Below are 20307 nucleotides of genomic sequence, written 5' to 3'. Positions count from 1 at the left end.
GAATTTTCTTTATGAGGTTTTTTATTTTGAATATAATTTCCTTAACAGATATATAGGGCTTAGAAATTTTCTTTTTCTTTTCTGTCAGATTTATTAACTCCTATTTTTTAAGGAGTTTGTTCCTTTCATCTAAGTCATTAAATTTATTGGCATACACTTACCATGATATTTCCTTGTTACCATTGTAATGTCTTCAGGACATCTAACAATGCCCCTCTTTTAGTCCTAACATTGGTAAATTGTATTTCTCTCTTTTGCTTTGGTCGGCATCTCTGAAGGTTTATAAGCTTTATCAATTGTTTTAATGAATCAACTTTTGGCTTTGTTGACTCTTCATTTTTCCATTTTATTGACTTCTGTTCTTATTTCCTTCTTTCCTTCTTTCTTTCCTTCTACTTACTTTGCATTTAATTAGACTTTTTTGTTAGTAGCTCCTTAAGGAAGAAGATGAAAGCATTGATTTTTAAACTTTTTTATTTTCTAATACAAGTCTTCAAAGCTATAAATTTCTCTATAAGCACTACTTTATGCTTTTCTGCTAAGTGTTCTTGTTGTAATTCAGTTCAAATATTTTCTCCTTTCCTTGTGACTTCTTCTTTGAAGCATGTTGTTTAATTTCTAAATATTTGGAGATTTTTCTTGATATATTTTTTATTGTTTTTTGAAGTATTTCAAGAACAACTCTGTACAAGTTCTGTCTGTTGAACTCTATCGAGCCTTCTCTTTATGGTTCAACATGAGTTCTATCTTGGTAAATATTCCGAGTGCACTTGAAAAGAGTAAGTATTCTTCAGTTGTTTCATTATGTGTTATGTAAACGTGAATTAAGTTAACATGGTTGATAGGGTAGTTCAGACTTTCTATAGCCTTCCTAATTTTTTGTCTACTTGTTCTATCAATTTCTGAGACAGAAGTGCATTAAAATCTCCAGTGATAATTAAGCTTTGTCTATTTCTTCCTTCCATTTTTGCTTCTGATATTTTGAGGTTCGTTATTGTCCTCTTGATGATTCTCCCTTTTATCATCATACAGAGTCTTTCTTTTATTTACTAATGCTTCTTGCCTTAAAGTCTATTTTATCTGATATTAACATAGATACAGTAGTTGTCTATCTTCAAGTTCACTGATCCTCACTTCAGTGTTCAGCCTAATGTTAAGCCCATCTAATGAGTACTTGATTCAGACATTGTATTTTTCAGTTCTAGAATTTCTATTTTGTTTTTTTTCAGAGATTTCCATCTATCCTAAAATATCTAATATTTCACTCATTATATCCATCTTTTCCTGCAAAATTTAAAAACATATATGTCGTAGATGTTTTAAAGTTCTATTAATTTCAATAACTGGGTAATCGATGGGGCTGTTTCTTTGACTATCTTTTATATAGATCCCATTTTCCTGTTTCTTTGCATGCTTTATAAATCTTTTATTATATTTCAGACATTGTATATAAAAAATAATGACTGAAGGATAATATTTAGTTTTGTTTTACTTTGTTTTGTTTCCCAGTGAATACAAACCCTTTCTTTATCTGGCAGCTAGAGTGAAGTGCTTATCATTCATAATTCTTTTAGAATAAAGTTGAGCTGGCTGCGGTTTACAGCTTTAAGTAGATTGAAATCACCTGTGATCAGCCCAACCCCTAACCTCCTGAGTCACAGCCTTTTTTTATGTTTTCAGTAGCTGAACTGTGAGAAGATTGGCTGCAATTTCAGATGTTTTTGGAATATTTTGAATCTCTGGATTCATCTCCAGGCAGGGATTTGGAATCCAAACACCACAGGAATTCATAGGACTAAACAATTTCTTCTTACCAGCCCTTCCTCTGCCGTTACTTTCTTAGCAAAACTCATAGTCAGCATAGAAGGAAGAATTGCTGATCTCAGTATCTGTCCCAGTATTTCAGGCTTTTCAGACTCTAATTTAGCCTGATGGCCTCTCTTGGTCCAAGGCCCAGCTTATTTCCTATTGACTTTGTAAAGTTTCTCTATCTCTTTATCGGACCTACCATAACCAGATGAGGAAGCTTCCCCAGGTATAGAAGCTGTCTTGGCTCTCTGCTCACTTATAAAGGATTTTTTCTTTCTGGAATTCAGTTAATCAAGGCTTCCTTGAGTGAACACCACTGTTCCCGCTCCCACAGAAAACAATTTGTTTTAGGTATTTTTCATTTCAATGGGAGAGGAGGTCTTTCATGTCCTTCTCTACTCTCCCCAGGAACAGAAGTAGAAACCTCACAAAATCTGAGTTCTTGACCATTATTTTAAACTATTTCCTAAATATAAAGAATGAAAGATTGTAAAATCAGATTTGTAAAGGATAGCAAAAGGAACACAATATACTCATAAGAAAAGGTTAAAGGACTAGTAAATTTAAAGTGAATTGAGAATATTTTAACATAAACAAAAACATGTTTAATTGGCTCTCAAGTATAAATAATACCAACAGCATATTTAGAGCTCATAAATGCAATTTATGAACAATTTCACAACAATAAAGGAGGAAAACAAGTTTATCAAAGCATGCTTCATATTTCAGAGAGAATAAATTACTAAACTTTATGAAAGCCAATTCAGAAAACTCATTACAAGAGAAATGAAATCAGGCTTTCCAAGAAAAATGATAACAGTGACCCTATTTATAATGTTTTATGATCTTTTATCTAAAAGAATTCTAATTAAACATTTCTTTTCTCATTTCTTCTCAGTTAAAAGACAAAGATTGTTTCAATGGAAAGAATGCTATGCTATTAATATTAACTTGGAAAAATTACAAATTGAATTCATTAATATGTTACTATCACTTTATTAGTGCTGAAGTAGCATTTACTGGCATACTTTTGGTGAGAATTCAACAAAAATCACCTACAACCAATCCTAGGAAAACCTATAGACTCAAATTCTTTGCCATTCTATTCTGATAGACTACTCTGATTAGAAACAATCTTAAATAAAACTCTACTTAGGGTGAAATTACCTCTGATGCACCTCCCTCCTTTTGTGTGCTCATTACTTCTTTTTCTAACAGAGGACAGGCCAGACAGCCCTTTGCTTAGCCCTGCCCTGCCCTGCCTGGCCTAACTTTTCATGCAGCTACCAGACATTGGAATTGCCCTTCTCATATTCCATCCACTAAGGATTTAAAGAGATAATTTACAATAAATTAAGAGGTCTTTGTGATGGATTAAAGACGGTCACAAATTCTTTAACTCTTCTCTCACTGAGAGATGGGATTTATTTTCCTTCCCCTCAAATCTGGGCTGACTTGTGACTGCTTTGGCCAATAAAGAACAGTGGAAGTGGCAGATGTCAAATCCAAGCCTACTGCTTCAAAGGACTGCAAGGCCCCTAAGCTACCACATGCTGTCAAGCTACCACATAAGATGTTCAAATGGCTTGCTGAAAGTACAAGGAGAAGTCCTGAAACTGTATGGGAAAAAAAGAGGGATACAGCTGTCCTCATTGAGAAGATAGGCACGTGAGTGAAGCCATCCTGTATGCTCCAGATGAAACTAGTTTCCAGTTAAATATCACCAAGTGGCCCTACTCAATACCAGACAGTGCAGAAGAATCGCTCAGCAGAGACTGCTTCAATTGCTGACCCACTAAATCATGAGATATAATAAAAATGGTGAAACACTAAGTGTTAGGATAGTTTGTCAACTATCCCAAAACAATAATATAGTCCTTTTCTTCCCATAGCTGAGTGATCTACAGACCAGCTACTTAAGCATAACATAGAGGAAAGTTATTATTGCTTGTTGTTATTGCTGCTACTTTTTAATGTCTGTGACTTAACTCCATTATTAGGATATTCTTATTCAATGGGCCTAGAGCTGAGCTAAGAAATATATGCACATTTTATATTCTAACATGAAAAGCTTTCAGTGAAGAAATCTCATCTAAAACACACTTGACAGGCATCTGTGCTCTACCTGAACATTCAAATGATAGGGATATAGCCATCTCACACAGTAAACCCATTCTTAATTATGGAAATGCTTTTGCTGAGGGTGGAAGAGAGTGATTCATAGGTCAAATGTCTCTGAAAAACTCCATGACAGGAATTCATGAGCCACTAATGCTCTGCTATTAATTGACTCAACTGCAGCACCTGCTACTTCAGGTCCAGCTTCGAACTCAGGCTCTTGGTTCGAAATCATAAAAGAAACAATCCATTTGGTTCAGTTAATAAATTAAAAAGTTTTGATAGGTGATATTAGTTCAAGCATGAACAAAAAGTACTATATTAATTATTTTAATTTTTAAGAGGGACTTCTTTATTACATATTTATAAAATAATAGTATAATATAATTATTTTAAAATGACTTGGTATATTGTGTTTTATATTCAATTTTTCAATCATCTTTACAATATTCAAAACTTGCTTTTTGTTATCCAAGGTGTTTTCCCACAACCTCACCCCACCACCATTCAAAGCACAACTAAAGAACAAACTATTCAATAGGTTCTAGTGAGAGACTTATTATCAAAAAAATTAATCAAATAACTTATGAATAAAGATAGAGAGTTTTCAAAGAAGTATGATAAAAACAAAAATATGTGAAGCATAATTTAATCTTTCTGATGATTCATAAGGTGTCTCAAGATCATATTGTGCCATTTTCCTCATGCTGTGTGTGACTATAACAGACTTCTGTTTACTAAAATTTTGGACAATAAAAATTGTTTCAGCTATATGTTGTGTACATAGCATGAAATGACTACTACAGGTACAATAGGGAATTTTGATGTGAATATTTGTACTAACTTGGCACAATTTATAATATTGCTAAGAAAACTTTAAAATTTTTAGTTATAGCATGAGTATTTTTAGCACATTTAGTGACAGCTACTTGTTTTAAACTATCATTTTATTTTTGATGACAAAATTATATTTGACCATAATTGAAGAACATATAACTTTAAAATAACATTTAAAAAACCATGATTACAGTGGAACTATGTTACATTAAATTAAGAAAGAAAAAGTCACATACATGTATTGAATGGCACCGAAGTTTTTCAAAATCATTCTTTTAAAAGGCTTTCAATCCACCTTCACGTATATCAATTTTTAAAATGTCTCTACCCACTATGCTTGCAGAAAGAGATGAGATCGGTGTTGATTGTGTAACTGCCTAAAAACCATTCAATACTAGTCACTGAAAAAGTATTTTTATGTGATTATCCTGACAACCATAATAATTGATCCACATCTAAATATTCAGAAGCGGTTGACTCCAACTATTCAACTACAGAGAAATGCTCAACTTAAAAAATAAGCTGAGAGATTAGATTAAACATGGCAGAGTGAGAGACATTCCCAGATTTCTCCCTATGAAACAACAATAACCTGAACATTTAAAACTTAACAAAAACACCCAGACTGCACACTAGCACGTCTGAGCGTGGGATTTGTGCATAAGAGCTACCACAGGCCAGAATCCCAGGTGTCGGGCGGTGGACTGGGAGAAACAAAGAAGCTGCTTCTCGTAGCTGGAGCTCCCTATAGGAGGAGGTAAGGGGAGAAGGTGTGGCGACTTCATTGAACAGCCCTGCCTGGGAGTGCTGTGAGCTCCATGCAGCCGCCGGCAGTGCCCAGTCATCAGGGCAGAAGGCAGAGAAAAGGGGACGGCAGAAAAGCAGGGATGGCATAGAAATGACAATTGATTTTTACCGGCTGCAGTTGCAAAACCCAGGCTGAGCCACAGCCCCCATCACCCAATCCAGAGGGCTTCTCCTTCACACCCTCTGAGATAGAACGCCATGGAGCCCCAGGGTAATCTGGCAAACACTACCGAAACTGTCGCTAACACTGACAGGAACTGAGACTGAGGGTAGTAAGCGTGATTAAACATCTATAAGGGGAAAAAAAGACATTATTAAGACTTTCTATAAAGCAGAGATCCAAGGGGCATAGACACCACTTACTGGAAACCAAGAAAAAAAACACCTTACTTGCAACAGGCTAGGGACCATTATATAATACATCTTCTTTCTGGGGCAGGGGAAGCGGAATATACTTCCATTAATGACCAGGTGGAGAAATAGTCCATTAAACACCATGAACAACCAAGGTGACAAGGCATCTCAGAAAGAAAGAGAAAAATCTCCAGAAAATAAGTGTACAGACATAGAAATATGCAACTTAAATGACAGAGACTTCAGGATGGTACTTCTGAAAAAACTCAATGAGATTCAAAACAAACCATATCAACAATTTCAGGAATTGAAAAAACAACTAGATGAGCAGAATGAATTTTTTAGTAAGGAGATTGAAACCCTCAAAAGGAACCGAATAGACCTTCTGGAGATAAAGAACACACTGCAGGAGTTGAAAAATGAAATAACAATCTTAGGAAATAGAGTTGACCAAATGGAAGAAAGGATCCGTGATATCGAAGACAGAAATCTAGAAATAGATCAGAAGGAAGAAGAGAGAAATTGAAGAATGAAAAATAATGAAAGAGAAATACAAGAACTAGCTGATACCATCAGAAGAGGAGCAGGGATTAGAAAGCATTTTCGGGCAAATAGTGGACGAGAATTTCCCAAATCTAAAGAATGAGCTGGAGCTTAGAATTCAAGAAGTTAACACAACACCCAATTATCTCAACCCAAAAAGACCTTCACCAAGACACGTTGTATTAAAATTATCAAAAATGAATGATAAAGACAGAATTCTCAGGGCAGCCAGGGAAAAGAAGACGGTAACGTATAGAGGAAAACCTATTAGATTATCATCAGACTTCTCAGCACAAACTTTACAAGCCAGAAAAGAGTGGAATCAAATATTCAAACTATTAAATGAAAGGAACTACCAGCCAAAAATAATGTATCCAGCTAAGCTCTCCTTTAGATATGAAGGAGAAATAAAGACCTTGCCAGACATACAAAAACTGAAGGAATTCTCCACTATAAGGCCTGCACTACAGGAAATAATGAGAGAGGTCAGCTCAACTAAAACAAAATGACAAAAAAAACCCACATAATTAGGAATAAGGTAACTAGCAGGCTGATAAAAGCAGAGGAGTGCAACTCTTACTAGGAACAGGGCCCTATAAGCTTAAAATAAGAAGAGTTTTGCAAAAGAAAGATATTAATGAACATTCAGCATGTATAGGGACAATCTGAAACAGCAACGACTGAAAAGGGGAAGATTCAGAGATCCAAATTCACAAAGAGGAATGGAGATAAGGCACGTGCAGAAGAAAAAGGATGACTGTATATATATATATATAACTATCCTTTACATATTCGTAATGGTAACCACACACCAAAGATTCAGAACCAAAGGATATAACATAAAACAAGAAGTACCGGAGGGAAAACCCACAAAAGCCAACCAAAATAAAGAGAACAGAAACACAAAGACAAGGAAGCAATAGAAACACCAAGCTACTAAAAAGCAAAAGATAAAATGGCTATAAGAAGACCTCATATTTCAATAATAACCCTGAATGTAAATGGACTGCACTTACCAACAAAAAGGCGCAGAGTTGCAGAATAGATTAAAAAGAAAAAAAAAAAACAATAATATGCTGCCTCCTGGAGACACATCTCAGCTCCAAAGACAAATATAGACTCAAAGTGAAAGGGTGGAAAATGATATTTCAAGCAAATGCCATTCAGAGAAAAGTGGGAGTAGCAGTACTAATATAAGATGAAATAGACTTGAAAATATAAAATATTAAGAAAGATACTGAGGGACACTTGATAATCATAAAGGGAATCATGCACCAAGAAAACATAACACTTATTAATATCTATACTCCCAATCAGGGAGCCCCGAAATATATAAAGCAATGACTAACAGAGCTAAAGGGCGAAACAGACCAGAACACTATTGTAATAGGAGACCTAAATACCCCACTGTCGGATATGGACAGATCATCTAAACAGAAAATCAATAAGGAAATAACATCCTTAAATGGTACATTAGACCAACTAGACATAATTGACATTTATAGAGCCTTTCATCCCAAAAAAAGCTGCTTATACATTCTTCTCTAGTGCACATGGAACATTCTCAAGAATCAACCACACACTGGGACACAGAGATAACTTCAACAAATATAAGAGCGTGGAAATCATACCAACCATATTCTCTGATCATAATGCTTTGAAACTAGAGATCAACTGTAAAAAGAAAGAGGAAAGAACCACAAATATGTGGAGATTAAAAAACATACTATTGAAGAATAACTGGGTCAGAGAAGAAATAAAAAGAGATCAAGAGATACATAGAAAAGAATGATAATAATAGTACAACATATCAAAACTTTTGGGACATGGCAAAAGCGGTCATTAGAGGAAAATTCATATCATTACAGGCCTACCTCCAAAAACAAGAAGGAGCCCAAATAAACAACCTAACGCTTCACCTTAAAAACTAGAAAAGGAAGAAGAAATGAAGCCTAAAGTCAGCAGAAGGAAAGAAATAATCAAAATTAGAGCAGAAATAAATGAAATTGAAAACAAAGAAACAATGGAAAAAATAAATGCAACAAAAGAGCTGGTTCTTTGAGAAGGTTTATAAAATTGACAAACCCCTGGCTAGACTCACTAAAGAAAAAAGAGAAAAGACACAAATAAACAAAATCAGGGATGAAAGAGGGGAAATTATGACAGACACTGCAGATACAAAGGATCATACAAGAAAACTATGAAAAAGTATATAACACCAAATTTAATAACCTAGAAGAAATGGACCAGTACTTAGAAAAATACAACCTTCCTAGATTGAATCAAGAAGAACTGAAAAATCTAAATAGACCAATCAGTAGTATGGAAATGGAAACGATCATCACAAACCTACCAAAAAGTAAAAGTCCAGGACCAGATGGCTTCACCAGTGAATTCTACCAAACATTCAAAGAAGATTTAATATCTATTCTCCTCAAACTCTTCCAAAAAACTGAGGAGGAGGCAATACTTCCCAACTCGTTTTATGAGGCCAATATTACCCTAATACCAAAACCTGGTAAAGATAATACAAAAAAAGAAAACTACAGACAAATATCTCTCATGAACACAGATGCAAAAATCCTAAATAAGATACTAGTGAACTGAATACAGAAACATATTAAAAAGATTATATACCACAATCAAGTGGGCTTCATCCCAGGGGCACAAGGATAATTCAACGTACACAAATTGATTAATGTGATACACCACATAAATAAATTAAAAAATAAGAATCATGTGATCATATCAATAGATGCAGAAAAAGCCTTCAACAAGATACAGCATCCATTTATGATCAAAACACTTAACAAAATCGATATAGAAGGAAAGTACTTTAACATAATAAATGCCATCTGTGACAAACCCTCAGCCAACATTATACTTAATGGTGAAAAACTAAAAACCTTCTCTCTAAGATCAGGAACAAGGCAAGGCTGTCCACTATTGCCATTGTTATTCAGTATAACATTGGAGGTCCTAGCAAGTGCAATCAGGCAAGAGAAAGATATAAAAGGCATCCAAATAGGAAACGAAGAAGTCAAACTGTCAATATTTGCGGATGACATGGTTCTCTATATTGAAAACCCTAAAGACTCCCGAGAACACTACTAGAAACAATAAGCAAATCAAGTAAAGTTTCTGGATACAAAATCAATGTTCAAAAATCCATAGCGTTCCTATACTCTAATAATAAAGTGTCTGAAAAAGAAGTGGAAAAAAATGATTCCTTTTGCAATTGCAAGAAAAAGACTAAAATGCCTAGGAATAAATCTACTGAAACATGTGAAGGATCTATATAATGAAAACTACACAGCTCTATTAAAAGAAATCGAAGAAGATACAAAGAAATGGAAAGATATTCCATGTTCTTGGATTGGGAGAATCAACATAGTTAAAATAACCATATTACCTAAAGCGCTATACAGATTTAATGCAATCCCCATCAAAATCCCATTGGCATTTTTTAAAGAAATAGAACAAAAAAATTATCAGATTTGTATGGAAGCACAAAACACCCCGAATTGCCAAAGCCATCCTAAGAAAAAAGAACGAGACTGGAGGCATCACTCTGCCTGACTTCAAATTATACTACAAAGCAACAGTAATCAAAACAGCATGGTATTGACAGAAAAGCAGACACACAGACCAGTGGAACAGAATCGAGAGTCCAGAAGTAAACCCATATTTATATGGGAAAATAATTTTCAACGAAAAAAGCCAAAAATATACAGTGGAGAAAGGAAAGTCTCTTCTCCCTAGAGGACATACAAATGGTTAACAAACATGTGAAAAGATACTCAATATCGCTAGCTATTAGGGAAATGCAAATCAAAACCACTATGAGATACCACCTCACACCTGTTAGAATAGCTATAATCAACAGGACAAGTAATAACAAATGTTGGAGAAGATGTGGAGAAATAGGAACCCTCATACACTGCTGGGGAGACTACAAATTGGTACAGCCACTATGGAAAACAGTATAGAGGTTCCTCAAAAAAACTAAGAATTGATTTACTATATGATCCAGCAATCCCTTACTGGGTATTTACCCCAAAGACTTGAAAACCCATATCTAAAAAGATGTTTGCACACCGATGTTCATAGCAGCATTATTCACAGTGGCCAGGACATGGAAGCAACCGAAGTGTCCTATGATAGATGATTGGCTAAAGGAGCTGTGGTACATATATACAATGGAATATTACTCAGCCATAAGAAGAGATGAAAAACTGCCATTTGCAACAAAATGGATGGACCTTGAAATAATCATACTAAGTGAAATAAGCCAGACAGAAAAGGTTTAAAATCACATGATATCACTTATATGTGTGATATAAACCTAAAAGCAACAAATGAACAAGGCAAACAAACAGAGACTCATGGACATGGACAATGGGCTAGTGATTGATTACCAGAGGGGACAGGGGGAAAATAAAAAATAAAATGTTAAAATAAATAAATAAATAAATAAATAAATAAAAGTTCAAAAAATAAAAAATAAAAGCTGAAATGAGTGACAACTGAAAATGGCTGAATCATTGTACAGTTTAGACAAAACCTTCAATCTGTTTCGCCATATGCTATTTGGTACTTTTTGATTCAGTAGTTGGGGTAAAAAAAAGTTTCTGTATTCAAACGTATCACATATAAAATGTGTGAATATGTGCATTTCATACGCACACACACTCATATATCCAGAATCCTTCACTAACCTCATCCCCTTTTCTCACTAATGACTTAATTTAGTGAGAAATTAAGCATCCTTTGTTGCTTTAAGGCCCGTTTAGATGCTATAAGGCTGCAACACATGGTTAAAGAGGTCAGACACAAACGCCCACACTCAGGCTGGATTAAATTGTTCTTCCTCATGATTTTTGACAAGTAGTAATACCATTTATATAACAACTATATCTCAATAACTTAGAATTCAGAGGCTAAAACCAGTGTCATTCAACTCCCTCACTGTTTAAAAAACACTTCTTCCATTCTATTTCCAGTAGTGATAGATAACAGGACACATTAAAGCAGGTCAGACTGACCTGTACAAATGACTATTTACTCTTAATCTAAACAAACGTGTTAAGACATTCTGAAATGCTGCATCCTTTCACTACATCTTTTCAATTGCCCGATGCAGGTCCTGTTGCTGCACAGGCCAAATTTCATCTTCATTATGGCCTTCTTCTAATGTAGAATTTACATATTCTCTGACACAGAGGAGGGCAGCATCTCAACACATTTCTTTTAGGTCATTTCCTGAAAACCCATCAGTTTCCTGGGCAACTTCTAGCAGGTCCACATGTCTATCTACATTTTCATTTTTCAAAATGAGTTTCAGGATTGCTTTTCTTTCTTTAAGAGCAGGCTGGTTGGTACGAAACCCTACAGGCATTCTTATCAGTACAATTGGGTCGAGATTCTGAGGATGATCAGTAGCTCCCCTCACTATGATCTCGCAGCTGTGGTCAGTATCCCATCCATCTCAGAGACTCACAAAACTGAACTTTCACCATGGCCGTAGCTTTATGGTCACAATTTGAAGTTTCATAGAAAGGAGCCTATTTTATCTATAAAGATAATGGAAGGCTATAGCTTTATAACAAGGGGGAAAAAAACAGCAGCACCTAATTTCTGGGATCCTCGATACTACTTATCTGTCAAAGTTGAAGGTTGAAAGTTAATGAATTGACAACCTGCTTATTTGGCTGTAGCCTTGGCAATCAACATTTTACTACAGCCTAGAGGATCATAGAAAAGCTTTTGGAGGCTACAGAAGCCTGAAATTTTCGAACAAATGCTTCTTTTTCTTAGGTAAGATGATTGTGTCTTTCAGATCCATAATGATATCATCTAAACCTGCTAAATCACTCCAACTAACATGCACATTAAGAGGGTCTACAAGATGAGAAGAAATACCCATTTCATGTTCTGAAAGCTTCACATTTTTTACATTATTTTGCTTCATTAATTTCTCGACCTGTTTCTGAGCTTCTACTTTTTGCTTTCTGGTTGGATCAATTGAATCTACCATTCATTTGAGTAAAGAGTTTTACTGCACCGAACATTGTCAAAAGGAAAATTAAACCAACAACTTCATTCTGATGCAAGGGACAAGAAAAGACTTCAGTATGTGCCATCTTGATGTTAATCTCCATGCAGAAAAACTATTTTAATCTTATTATTCAAAGATCCTCTTATGTGGTACATATGTACAACGGAATATTACTCAGAGATGAAATACTGTCATTTGCAACAACATGGATAGATCTTGAGATAATCATGATAAACAAAATAAGCCAGACAGAAAAAGTTGAAAACCACATGATATCACTTATATGTGGGATATAAATCTAAAAGAAACAAACATGACAAACAAACAGAGTCTCATGGATAGTAGACTAGTGGTTACCAGAGGGAAGAAGGAGGTAGATGGGACAAAAGAGGTCAAATATGTGGTGACAGAAAGAAATCTATGAGTGGTGAACACACAATGCAATACACACACACACACACACACACACATACACATAAATGTATATATGTATATATATGACATACTGTTGAATTATACACTTGAAACTTACTGTATTTTGTTAATCATGTCACTATAAAAATTAATTAATTAATTAATCTTCTTAGCCTACAAAATATGCATCTACTCTGACATAGGGAGCAATTTCACCCACAGCTTTCCATGCCTCTGTATAGCCATTTTCTTTTTGTAGTTTTATAACTCATCTTAATAGGCAAATTTGTAGATGGCACTAATCTGCTTTTTTAACTAGAAAAAAATTATTTCATATAAACTCCACACTTCTTTCTGAATGTTTTCTCCAGTTAAACTTCTGACAATGAGCTTCAATAAAAGGCTTTGGCATAGTATTAGTGACTGGCAATTCCTACACACAAATGGCATTTTCATGTCTTTAAAGCCACCTACACTCTTCCAAAGGTGTGTTTTAGTCTGCTAGGGCTTCCATAATTAAATACCAATGATGGTGTTTTAAAAAAACAGAAATTTATTTTCCCTAAGTTCTAGAAGCTAGAAGTCCAAGATCAAAATTCCAGCTGACACAATTTCTGATAAGAACTCTCTTCCCGGCTTACAGATGACCACCTTCTCGCTATGTCCTCTCATGGCCTTTCTTTCATGTGTGTTCATGGGGAGACAGAGCAATTTCTCTGGTGTCTCTTCTTATAAAGGCACTAATTCTACTGGATCAAGACCCCACCCTTATGATCTCATTTAACTTTAATTATTTCCTTAAAGGACCCATTTCCAAATTCAGCCACACAGAAGTTTAGGGATCCAACATACAAACGTGGGAGGCGAGGGGACACAAACACTCAGCCCATAATAAAAGTATTTGGATATTACATTGTTTGATTCTTAATGTAATTCTGCTCCCATTTTTTTCTGTAATCTCTTTGTTCTCTCTTTCATACAAACATCCATACTCAAATACTCATATACACAGTGTTTTATGGAAAATCTCTATCATTAAGATGACTAAGTTTAAAAACAGAGGCTAACCACATTATAACATATGAAATGTCAAGATGTGGTCTGTGACACACACTTTCATCTCAAGAATCAAAGATTTATGCTGTTTTAGAAGCGATTTATAGTTCAATTACTATAAAACAGAATTTTGACAGAAAGCTTTTTGGTTTTGCCCTAAATATACTACGGGTCAGTTCAGTCCAGTGGGGAAAAATTAGTAGTCCTCTCCTTCAATGTAATTCATTCTGCTCCTGAAAATTCCATCTCACCAAATATTCCTTGAACACTATCTATAGTATCACTATTGCAAAGAGATATCTGCGCCTCCCATGGTCACTGCAGCATTATTTAGAATAGCCCAAGACATGAAAATAACCTAAGTGTCTATCAAAGGATGAATGAATTTAAAAATGTGATTTATATATAATAAAATTATTCAGTCATAAAAAGAAGGAAATCCTGCCATTTGGAACATTGTGGGTGGACCTTGAGGGAATTATGCTAAGTGAAATAAGTCAGATAGAGAAAGACAAAAACTGTGAAATTCAAAACAAACAAACAAACAAACTCATAGAATCAGAGAATAAATTGGTGGTTTCCAGAGGTGGAGGGGTTGGGGTGGGGGAAATGGGTGAAGAAAGTCAAAATGTATAAACTTCCAGTTAAAAGATAAATAAGTTCTGGAAGCATAACATACAGCATGGTGACTGTAGTTAATGATATTGTATTGAATATCTAAAAGTTGCTAAGACAGTAGGTCTTAAAAGTTCTCATCACAAGGAAAAAATTGTAACTATGTGATGTGATGGTTTTAAGTAAATTTATTACAGTAATCACTTCACAATAATATGTACACATATCAAATCATTATGTTGCACATCTTCAACGTATACAATGTCGTATGTCAATTACAACTCAGTAAAACTGGAGGAATAAAAGAATTTCAGAATGGAAGTGAAGAGTGGGGTACAGATCATATAGGAGTGTTATCTACGTGTTTTTATAAGATTCACTCTGGCCACTGTTTTGGAAATACGCTGGAGGGAGCAAAGACAGAAGCCCAGAGGCCAGTTAGGAAGCTGGTACAGTGGTACAGATAGGAGCTGATGGTGGTTTGCACCAGGGTAGTAGCAGGAAAGATAATGAGAATTAGTCAGATCGGGACATCTCTTGAAGGGAGAAACAAAAAGATTTAATGGCATATTGGAAGTAAGGTTGGAGAGGAGAAAAAAGAGTCAAGGATGACTCCAAGGATTTTTGGACTGAGCAAAGGGAAGAACTCAGTGTCCATTAGCTGAGATGGAGAAGCCACTGTAACTGTTACAATTAGTGAATATGCTATTACCACATGAAGGAAAAATAATTAATAGACTAATTCTGATTCACAAAAAGTGTTAGTGACTAATTGTTTTTTCTTCTGTTTCTTAACATTTATTGCATTTATGATGTGATAGCTTTGTGATCAGTACTCGAAATCTAAAGATGTGGTGATTTGACCCAAGATATTTTAAAAAACAGAATGAAACCTCGTTGGGGACTTGCTTTGAGGCAAGGAATCCTGCCCTAATTTTTAAAAACTAATTAAGTAATCACCCTCTTACTATCTGTGTGGTTTTGGGTACACTTAAATCTTCTGGACCATGTTTTCTGACTAATCCATAAGAATAATAAATATCCAGTAATTATTAATTTCTTCCCTCCCTAATACTTGTAAATTGTAAATTACCCCAAGTATAAAATTCAGGGATAGTCTTGCCTTGTTTGTCAATGAAGGAAATGATGGAAAATTCATTTTTAATCCCCAGATAATCTGCGTAGATTCTTGAGTACTTCTGAGAAGTTTCTTCCAAGATGGGAACTAAGTTCCTGCCCCTCAACTTGGTCCCTGGCCAAGGGCTGTACATCGAGTCCACTGCGTAAGCCAAGGCTCTAAACATTTGTGGCACTGAGAAATGTATGCAGCTCTGAGTTTACATATTCAAATACAGAAACAATATTTGCTGCCAGATCCCCTGTGTCCAAATACAGTGACGAGCTGAAGGAGTGGGCCTCATTGTATGGGGCAGCAGGCATGTCCTTTCCTAAATGCCAAGTCCCCACAAAAGCCTGAATGTGGAATCCAAGTTTTAGCCAGAGTTGCCCGATTCCTCCTTTGCTCCCCAGTCAGGAAGGGCACCCAGGTCTTTATGAGCCTCAGAGAACAAGTGTCTATTGCAGCTCACATGACAGTTGAGGTGGGGGGTAGAATGGTCCGCCTCTTGGCAGACTCAGAGACTCACCTGTAGCCCCCAAGTGAAAACTGGATGGTGAGCATGGCAGTCTATTTAAATAACATGCTCTTCCCAGGGCCTAAAAACTGTGGTTGCCTCTGGGGAGAGGAACTGGGAGCAGAGGGACAAATGTGGGATTCTTTCATCCTTTTAAACAATATTGGGCATCTACTATGTGCCTGTAGCTGTTTCGGGTGCTGGAGATACTATAATGAACAGAAAAATATAAAAACCTCTGCCATCATGGAGCTTACTTTCTATTGGGGGACACGAACTAAAGATAACATACAATTTTAAATGCCATAAAGGTTAGACAGTTACAAATGCTAAGTGGTAAATGACTATCACACAATATTGTAATTGCCTCTTTACTTATGTACCTTTTTCACTAGAATGGGAGCAACTTGAAAGCAGAACTCAAGCTAGTTCCTGACTCAGGGTCTTTGTACTTACTGTTTCTCAGTCAGAACACTTGTCTCCATACTTCCCATAGCTCTTTCCCTCACTCCAAGTCTGCAAAAATGGAGCAGCCTTCTCTGACCAATCTAAAGACACCTTCCACCCCAGGTCACTAGCCCCTTCCTAGGCCTTGTTTTTCCTTATAGCACTTATCACTACTCTACATTACAGTATATATGTATTTGCTTACTATCAGTCTTTCCAGTGGAATATCTGCTCCAAGAGGAAAGGGATCTTTTCTGTCTGGTTTCTCATGTACCCCAGCACCTAGAGTAATGCCTGACACAGAGTAGAGGGCAATTTGCTGACTGCCTCAATAAATTAATGCAATGCCTAACCACATCTAGCAGAGTGCCAACAAATATTCTAGGGAGTGCACATGTATATGTGAGTGCATGTGCACAAACAAAATGATGACCTGTGTGGGGATAGTCACAGCATGCTCCCACAGTGATCACTTGGGGAAGCATGAAGGGTCTGGACAGCAAGAGTGGGGACACAAGAATAGAACGTGGGGAGCCTTCTGCCCTGACACTCACCTGGAAGGGTAAGGATGAGAGGAAAGGGCACAGACTTAGCCTGAAAGCCTTTCCTGCTTCCTTTGCTTCCCATGAGAGGACTAAGGGAACAAAGAGTTGGGGATGGAGAACAATCAGAGTGGACAGAGTATATTTTGACATAAAACACTGGATCTGAAACAAGGCGAATACTTGCAGGCTGGGAAGAAACAGAGCTCACCAAGCAAAGGTTGCTCTGGGTTTCCAGATTTCCCTTGGTTCAAAACCTGAGGTTGACTCATATTCAGAACTATTCCATTCACTCTCCTCTTCCCTTTCCTGCTTCAGGGTTACTTGAGAACTTCTCAAAGTGGAAACTCAGAGGGCAGGACTAGGGCTGAGAACTCACCCTGTATAGCAAGGCTCTCCAAAGACCCTGTAGGAAGAAGTTCCTTTAATTTTTCTTGGTCATTTAAAAAAAAAAAAATACACAGGCTCATTTGTACGCATGTTCAAAAAAACATAGAACAGAATTTTCTTTGATCACTCATAATCCACCACCCAGGAATACAAGTATTAATTTTGTATTGTATTTCCTTCAAGTCTTTGTTTTTAAACAATTAGGATCATATTGAATATATAATGTTAAATTCTGGTCTTTTCATTTAATATTCTCTCACAAACATTTTCCCATATGGTTGTATTCATTGTATTTGTTACAGAAGAGTCTATCGTGTACTTATTCATTCTGTTGTTGAACGATAACTTTCCTTGAAGTTTTGAGTGGTCTTGGGTTCTATGCTGACTGAGATGAGGGCTTAGGTGGAATGGAAGGCACCAGGGCTGGCAATATCACCCTCTCAAGTATGAATTCTGGCAACCATGAGAAGGGCTGTGGCATTGGGGCTCAAGGAAAGGGAGAAGCCTTCTTGGAATCTTTTCATGTGGAACTTCAGGATCTGCTGGTTGGTCTTTTTTTTTTTTTTAATTTATGCCTACAGCACCTGGTTTTCCTAGGTGGTCTCCCATCCAAGTACTAACCAGGCCCGACCCTGCTTAGCTTTCGAGATCACACATCTGGCTTGTTCATCAGGCTTGTTCAGGATGGCATGGCTGTAAACCATGGACCGTGGCTCCACTGGGGCACTAACCCAGGACCTTCTGCGTGTAAAGCAGACATGCTAACCGCTACACTGTGGAATCACGTCCTTGCTGGCTGGTCTTGATCTGCTGTTCAAAGACTCCAGTAGGATCTAGTAGTAAACCAGGTACAAGTAGTATAAAAAATGCTTTATGATGACAGAGTGAGAAGGTGAGAGGGGAAGCCATAATATAGTCATATGCTAATATCGGCCAATTGGGGTTATGAGATTTTAACTTTTCCAGCAGTTGGATGTACTACATCAACTTCAACTTTGGGGGGCATTCTTTGCATTTATGAGAATGAATTTGTAGTTTTGTATGCTTTGGGAGCACTTGGGTGCCACAGTCTTCATAGCTTCAGGTGAACAGAATGATTTTTACATTTTTAAATGGTTGTAAAAAAATTAAAAAGAAGATATACACATATATCTTCAAAATCATCATATTGTACACTTTAAATATCTTACAATGTTATTTTTCAATTATACCTAAATAAAGCCGAAAAACATAAATAGCATTTTTTGACCAAAAAAAAAAAAGATAAGCTAGAGACCATATGTGTCCCACAAAATCTAAAATATTTACTATCTGGTTCTTTATAGAAAACGTCTCCTGACCATCAAATTAGGAAATACATAAACTCCAAATTTCAGTGGTTTTGCACAATACAGGATTTTTTCTTGCTATGTAATAGTCCAATGAAGGTGTTCCTGGTTGACAGGAGTCTTCTCTCCACAGTGATTCAGGGATCCAGGCTCCTGATGGCTCCACCAGCTCCTAAAGCCTCAGGCTACTCTGCATCTGGTAGAATCCTGGATAAAAGTACATTGGAAAATACACATCTGCTTCTTAAAACCCCAGCCCCAAAGTGATACCTATTGGCTCAGTTCTGCTGGTAAGAAGCAGTCTATTGGTAAGGAGTAGTCATGTGGTCGCACATGTTAGAGAGACTGGAAGAGGTAGCTTCTGTCTGGGCGTCACCTCTCTGGACACTTTCCCTTCTATACTGCATGTCAGAGCACAGGCCTTCCCTGTGAACATACTTTTGGTGGACAGATTTCTCTGCCAAGATTCAGTTACATATATAGTTGACCCTTGAACAACACGGATTTGGACTGTGTGTGTCCACTTATACATGGATTTTTTCAATAAACACTATATATGTACTTTCTCTTCCTTCCTTATGATTTTCTTAACAACATTTTCTTTTCTCTAACTTACTTTATTATATAAAGTAATACATATATACACAGTATATAATACATATAACATATAAAATATGTGTTAATCGAGTGTTTAAGTTATCAGGAAGGCTTCTAGTTAACAGTAGGCTATTAGTAGTTAAGTTTTTAGAGAGTCAAAAGTGACAAGGGACTTTTCAGCTATGCTGGAAGACTGGCACCCCAGACCCCTGCATTTTTCAAGGATGGACTGTATACATATACTTTGTTAATTTTCAAAGTAACTATGTATTAATAATTTCAATGGACATTCCATTTTTTATTTCAAGGAATCTGGCTACAAGAAGTTTTTCAGAAACAAATTGCACTTGTAAGGCCAGGGAAGGGGCTGTAACTTATTGCAGTTATGGAAAATCAGATAACTATTAACTTCGGTCAACAATGGAAAAAAAAAAATCACAGAGCCAGAAGATGCCTCAACAATCTCTGTGATCTTCTCCACCGTTCCAAATAAGGTTGCACCCAACAGTTCTTCCAAATGAGAGTTTCCCACCCTTTCTAAATGACAAGAGTAGAAAATGAAAAAGAAAGCCCCCCAAACTGATGCAACTCCAGTATCACTGCAGCTCTTACACAAACTACATGTATCAAAGTGCTTGACTAATGCCTGGGGAAAACCATAGTGTCCTGCTCACTTAGTATTCTGTAGACTAAACAAGGTACACTGTTTCAGAAGCAGATGATAGTTGGAAAAACCTTTTACTCCCCTACAGCTATAG

General features: G+C 36.3%; 2 pseudogenes; both read right to left on the bottom strand.

Moving 5' to 3' along the window:
• Positions 1-5396: 5396 nt before the first annotated feature.
• Positions 5397-12611, bottom strand: LOC120604863 (ATPase family AAA domain-containing protein 1-like; annotated as a pseudogene).
• A 5585-nt stretch (positions 12612-18196) lies between these two features.
• On the bottom strand, positions 18197-18325 carry LOC120605127 (uncharacterized; annotated as a pseudogene).
• Between the last annotated feature and the right edge of the window lie 1982 nt (positions 18326-20307).

This window comes from Pteropus medius, unplaced genomic scaffold, assembly GCF_902729225.1.
Source record: "Pteropus medius unplaced genomic scaffold, Ma_sr-lr_union100, whole genome shotgun sequence".
Lineage (NCBI taxonomy): Eukaryota > Metazoa > Chordata > Mammalia > Chiroptera > Pteropodidae > Pteropus > Pteropus medius.
This window is presented reverse-complemented; position numbering and strand designations above follow the sequence as displayed.